This window comes from Pezoporus occidentalis, unplaced genomic scaffold, assembly GCF_034315485.1.
Source record: "Pezoporus occidentalis ecotype Australia unplaced genomic scaffold, CSIRO_AGI_Poc_V1 ctg147, whole genome shotgun sequence".
Classification (NCBI taxonomy): domain Eukaryota; kingdom Metazoa; phylum Chordata; class Aves; order Psittaciformes; family Psittacidae; genus Pezoporus; species Pezoporus occidentalis.
The window spans coordinates 88,266-95,140 of record NW_026913284.1 but is presented as its reverse complement, the minus strand read 5'-3'; the positions used below and the strand labels follow the sequence as shown (position 1 = coordinate 95,140).

General features: G+C 41.8%; 1 non-coding gene across 1 annotated transcript; it reads right to left on the bottom strand.

Moving 5' to 3' along the window:
• Positions 1 to 333: 333 nt before the first annotated feature.
• LOC134159493 (U1 spliceosomal RNA) lies at positions 334 to 492 on the bottom strand. The gene has a single exon (XR_009963160.1). It is a non-coding gene; the product is annotated as a U1 spliceosomal RNA (small nuclear RNA).
• Positions 493 to 6,875: the final 6,383 nt, after the last annotated feature.

Genomic DNA, 6,875 nt, shown 5'->3' with positions numbered 1-6,875 from the left:
ATTAACCTGGCTGATCATCCTAGCTTTTTTTAGGTCCTCCCCTGTATCCTGGAGAATTGATGAAAAGACAATCTGAGCTCGAGAGCCCCTAACCACCTCCCCCAGGGCTCTGTAGTCCTTCTTTATGTTCCCCAGGCTACTACTATCTATATCCCTAGCACCCACATGTATCACCAGAAGTGGGTAATAGTCCGTGGGACTTACTAGAGCAGGCAGCCTCTCTGCCACATCCCTGATCCGTGCCCCCGGTAGGCAACACACCTCCCTTGAGATGGGGTCTGGCCAGCAGAGGAGTGCTTCTGTCCCTTTCCGTGTAGAGTCCCGTCCCCCCCCCAAAAAAAAACCACAGTCCCCCACTACCACAAATTATGCAGTTGAGTTTCCCACATTTGGGGAAAATGCAGGGGTCAGCACACCCGGAGTGCAAGGGATGAGCCTCTCCCTGGGAAAACCACCTGCTTGATCATGGTGTCTTCCCTGCCAGGTAAGTATTATCTCACTCAGGTGAGTGTTATCTCATTTCTTTTCAGTATTTGTTGTTAGATGACTCACCACTATATAAGTACAGAAGGGAAAAAACATTTGCAGAAAATTAGTTATTGAATAAATTAAAAGGTCAGAGGAGAAACAGAGAGTGACAGTTACTGGGTAATAGCAGAGGTGAGTGGTCTGATACTGTGAGAAAAGAGGATGACAACAGGACACTCAGACTATGACTTTCCTTTTCCAGACCCATGTTTCTGGCCTCATTTCTTGACTCTTCATTCTCTGTCACTGGGAATACCACCTAACAACTCTAAATGGTAAAAATTCTAAAACGTTTTCACAGGAGCCATGATATGTTTCACAAAAGAATAAGAGAACAGACAGTACAGTGGGAATTTATGATTCAAAGTGCAACTCTTGGACAGGTCAAAGCTAATGTATTGGTTTGGTGTCATTCCCACTTAGCCCCCACTTACTCTGATACAATTGGGGAAAATGGACATACATGTTACCCCTTGGAGATGTGTTCCCAGCTGCCTTTAGAACTTATTATGGAAATTGGATGTTATCCCCTGATATTCGATTTGACCTCAAGCCTGGAAAACAGCCTTTTTAATTACAATTAACATCCTCTTTATCCTAGTTCCTTTGTCATCCAGGACCTCTGGAGTTTCTCAGCCAGACTATAGCTCACTTGTATTTTTACCCACCAACACATAATTTCGCTTTCAAGTTTTAACCATTGCTTTCTGTGTAATTGTTAAAAAAAAAAAAAAAAAAGGAGGGGAAAAAAGAAAGAAGAGAAAAATAAAAAAAAGCTGAAGAAAAAAAAAGCTGACCCAGGAACCAAAGTAAAGTGGGGAATCTGCAGGCAGCAGATGGAAAACAAGCACAGAGCAGTAGGAACAATGTGAAAACAGGGTCAGCAGGAAATAGCAAGTAAACATAGCTTCCTTTATGGAAAATATATTTGCATTGACTTCATTACCTTTGTATAAGAGAAAGGGCAAATTTTAGGCTGTTGAGTTCCTTTTCCTTTCCCTTGAAAAGCTGGCTTATACAGATTTAAGGCACTTGTAACTATACAATTCAAATCAATGACAAACTAACAGAAAATTAAATGTGCTGTAACTCTTCAAACCCTCTTCTCAGCCTGTATCTATACAGTGCCCAGCATAACTGCATCCTTGTCTGTGACTTGACATAGCTTCCCATGGTACCTCACTGTTACAAATAACAAATAAGAAAATAGAAGTATGACTTATGAATCTCTCCAAAAATCTAAATTTAAAAATTAGGGTGAAATTTTACAGTGCAAGCAAGTGCCTCAGGGGTACAGTGAGATCTCCTCTTGCAAAGTTAACTGCAAGCATTTAAGTCCCCGCTCCTGCTAGGATTACTGTCCTTGTGGCTGAACCACTAGACCCAACTACTGACACTCATTTGTGTCAGTGCATTCCAGCACCTCCACTCTGGAGATGAAACCCTTGAGGAAAGAAGCAGTAAACATGGGTTAACAGCAGTAAGTGAAGATGTGTCTGTGCCTAAAGTCTGAATATTAAACATTATCAGAGGGCTTTAGACTGTGACCCAGTAATTTTACTGGATGTAAAGCATTTACATACCTTTAATAGCTATAGATTTCAGCACCACAGTCACTGGGCCTAACTTTAACTCCTAGCCTATTTTTACATACTGGACAAAACCAGACATGAAATCACAGTAACTTCCCCTGAATTCTCTCCTTTTTGTGAAAAGGAAAACAAGCAAGCTATAATGTAATCTAGTATCAGGCAGTCATTTACTTTACAGGATAATAGACATACTGGATTAAATTAATCCCAGAGCAAGTGTGTGATGTAGATGCATGCATTTTTATGACCAGTGTTAATGACTATAGAGGGTGAAAGGCAGTGGAAACTCAGAATTACAGAAATATGTTTACTACAGACAAATTTGGCTCACAAAAGTGGATTTTTGTGAGTTTCAAGTGTGGTTCAGTGTCAGACAGATAGCTCTCAGCCCTACAAAGCCCTGAGAGAAGCCACTGTACCTCTGCAGGTTGGCTGGTAATGAATTTACTATTCTCCTTAGGTTGTTTCAAAACTGTAAGAACTGTTTTTCCTTCACTCTGGAGCAGTCTGTACTGCATTTCTCAATCTGCCAGCTAAAACCTCTAGAAATCAATCTTGCTTCATTCTCTTGAGTTTGATGGGACAAGAACAGAAGAAAAAGAAGACACTAAGAGAACTGCATACCAACAATAGATACGTCAGGTGTTTGAGACTTGCAACATTCAGATAAGCTTTAAATATCTGATGGACATTTCTGAGCGGAAGCCAAGGAACAGATGAGGTAAGTATGCTAATTCTTGTAACGTCCCTGCAGAGGAAAAATAGAAACGAGTTTGGAGGTGTCCATGTGACTTGGAGCAACGAGACCAAGGTTGCTTCCAGTTTCAGAGGCAGAGGGAGTAAGGATCCTTTTGGAAAGTTAAAAAAAGTAACTACAATACAACCTGTGGGTAGAAGGTCCATCACATTCCTTATCCAAAAAGCTAAAGGCAACCTTCTTAGAAGAAAAATAAATAACGGGAGACCTCCTCTCACGTAACGTAGGGGACTTCTCCACAGCAGTAACAGATTTTCTTACATTGGACAGGGGAATCAAGTTTCCAGATACCTTTGTATTTGTACTGTGAATTGGAAAAGAAAGAAACCAGAAGCATTTCAATATACAGGAAAACTGACTGAACCGCTAAAAATAAATAAATAGACAAATCAGGAGATACAGCAAAAAACTGCATTCATGAAGGATCCCGTAATCCCTGTGCTTCCAGAGCAGAGCAGCAGAATCACTAAAGGTGTGAGATCAATATCAGGCAGTTTTATGAGCAATGATGTTGACATTTTAGAGTTCAGAAACTACTGCAGGAAAATTAACCTCTAAGCAATGTTTTGTAATAAGGAAATTAAAAAGAAAATAAATAAATAATTGTCTGGCCATGCTGCCTGAAAGATTACAAGAGTACCATTAAATATGAGAGCAAATAAAATTCAAAGCAATCAAAAATACCTATATGTTTTTCCTTCACAGCAGCAATGAGAAATCACATCTTGTGAGCATATAACTGATTTAGAACCTAATTCTGCAGAAGCTTCCAGGAGTGTAGAAGCTGACTCACACAAGTAAAAGCTTGTATGAGTTGCATGTTCAGCAATGCACATAACAAATCCAGTGCATGATAATGAAGACTTCAACTCTGTTGGGCAGTAGAACAGGTTATTTTGGTATTCCTAAAGCCCATTCCATTTTGATGCGTTGCCAACAATAGAGTTGTAACACCTTTCTGGAGCTGCTGGCTGTGATACCCTCATTGCTGTCAGCTAAATGAAGGTAATGTCCCTTTGTTCAGAGATAGCTGAAACAATAAGAAAATGGACATTAATGCTGTCTGTGGGGTTTTCCAAGGGTTTCATAAAGGTGGGAGAAGTGAAAGACTGTTTTATTTAACAGGATATGATTGAGAGATTAAAACCAGGAGAAATACCCAAGGAATACTCTTGCAGAACGGTAAAGCCATTACGCACGGCTGTCTACAATTTTTTCTGCTGCTTTTCTTTTTGCATGATCTTCAGAAAAGTCCAGAAAAAGAACATGGTTGCCATGAAACAGCTTCCTTGTGCTTGGCTGCTCTGTATCTACAGGATGCAAGAACAGGATAGCACCAGAAAAAAAAAAACAACAACCCGAACAAACCAACCAAAACAACAGCCGTCTTCACCACCACTATCTTCTCCTAAGAGTGACAACCTGCAGTAACCTGACTACAAGTGAGCTGTAGGAAAATAAACAGGTAGTGTGGGGAAGGGATGAGGCAGTTTTCAATGAAGAAAACCTTGACTTATAAATTAGCAGGGGGTAGACTACAGATGCTTGCAAAAATAAGTCCCTTGAGCATCATGATCTGAAGAAATTAAAGTGAGAGCTGAATACTTCACAGATGGAATTAACCAATTTCAAAGGTTTCCTGGAAAACAAACCTCATTCTGTGATGTCATTGTCATTTCTCGCTGGAAAGTAACTGCAACCACCCAGTGACAGAGAAAAGCTGAGTTGTATCCCTCAAATTTGGAAACAGCAGCACAGAGCAGCAGGGCCTCAGGAAAGTCAGAAAAAGTTTTGGCTAGCTTGAAACTTGCTAGCCATGCTCAGCTAACTGGATAGGCAGCTACACCAACTGGAAAATATCAGGAGTTCTACAGAGAAAAGTACGCATTTCTCTGCCCCATGTGTAATACACAGATAGCCAGATGGTCAAGGACAAACCTATGCCATGACACAACAGCCATTTCTGTAAGTGCAGTTGCAAGACTATTTCAGGCAATTCAGTGCTACAGTCCAAATGAATGGTTTTGGAGAGAAATGAAATAGGACAGATTCTTTTGTGAAACCCGCTTTTTATTTCAGTACTGCAAAACATGTTGCCAGAAGAAAGGACTGTTCCCTAGATCCTTTTAAAGGCATCTGTCAGTCTGAGTGAGCCAAGGCTGGAGTGGGAAAGAGGAGGCTCTCTCCAAACTGGCAGGGGACAAACAAACTCTTACCCTGGGTAGATTCAGATTCAGTAGAGATATTAAAGATTAACTTACAGCAGACCAATTTATTGCTGCTTGGACCTGCAGATGAACAGATACCATAACACTTAAAATTATTTTGCCATGAAGCATACCTTGCATTGGAACTATGAATTGAAAGCAGTGAGTATGGAACAATATGAAAACCAATCACTGGAATAAAACAACTATGGAAATATTAACACCTTTCTGTGAAAAGCAATAAAAATGAACACCCTACAAAATGAGCTACAAATGGAACTTCCAGCATGCTTCAATACTAAGACTTTCTGAAGTGCAAGGAAGCTTTGCACTTGCCTTCCTAGAGTCTTTGTATTTCATTCTATAATTTGAGTTCACTATCAGGAAAAAAAACATTCTGTTTTTCACTACCTGTGCTCCTACTAGGTTTTCCTTAAGCATCACAGCCTTTTTCCTCCTGCTACTGAACCCACAGAAAATTGGGCTAAATAATCTCCACTGATTGAGATGGATTTCCTGTTGCAAGACAACTACTGTTCTGTGGAGGCAGTGGTCTCACAGGAGAATGGATAATTGGTACATAAACTCTGAATAATCCTGAAAGATACAGCAAGGCCATGAGAGGCCCGAGGAAGCCTAAGCAAACAAGATAAGAAGAAGCTGGAATTCACCACTGAGTTATGAGAACTGTGGACTGTTGGCAAGCTTTCGAGGTCAAGTTCTCACACCTGTGCTTAACCAATTATATGTTAGTCACTAAGGGTCTTCAAGACATGTATCCAATCATCATATGCCAAATCACTGTAAGTGCATGTAAGAAATAGTATATAAGGAGTTAAGGCTTTGTAATAAATGGCTTTTATGTGATCATATTGATCTCTGACTGGGTCCATATATTCTGCGGCAATTGGCACCCAACGTGCCCCCCCCCCCCCCCCCCCCCCCGATTTTTCATATTGAAGCTGAAGGAATTAAAGCGCGTGGCACCGAAGAAAGTGAAAAACGCGGAGCCGCAGGGATGTCAGCTGGGTTCGATCCGGCAGGACCAGGATCGGGAGGTAGATGCCTCGGAACGGAGCCTTGTGAGCCCGGAAGACACTGCGCAGTGCAAATAAGGTAACAGCCGACGGGTCTGGAAGAGGGTTAGGATGGGGAATCAAGTAAAGAAGAAACAGCCATCCTTAAGCTCTTCCAGCATATCCTCTCAGTGAGAGGGATAGAATATGACGATAATCTGTTAAAAAGACTATTGCTCTGGAGCAAAGAAAAAGAGCTGATCCAGGGGGTTTATGAAGCTTTTGATCTCGGGACTTGGGAAAAAATTGGGGCACGCCTGTGGGATGAAGTTTCTTGGGGGTCTAAGGAGGTGAAGTCTCTTGCTGCCCCCTGGCGATTACTGAAAGAGACTCTAGCCGCAATGAAGGCTGAGAAAGAGGCGGAAAAATCTGCTTTTACAGCGCTTTCTGACTCGCCTTCACAACAGCAGGGATCGGTACCTACATTAGATTCAGCACCCGGTGCTACAGCCATGGTAGTGTCGTCTGTTTCGGGCATAAAACATTCTGGCCAAAAACCGGCGCGCAGTACAGTACGAAAGTTTGAGGATCCTGCGCCTTTCCCCTATCCTGTGTCGACAGCGCCTTTACCGGCGGTAGCTCCAGCTGATACTCGCGGCTACTGAGCAACCGAAACAAACTGATGTTAACCCTTTTCGTGCCGCTACTGCCCCTAAACTTAATCTCCAAGATTCTTTGCCGGGGTGGGAGTCTCCTGAGGAGGAGAGTGTAACTC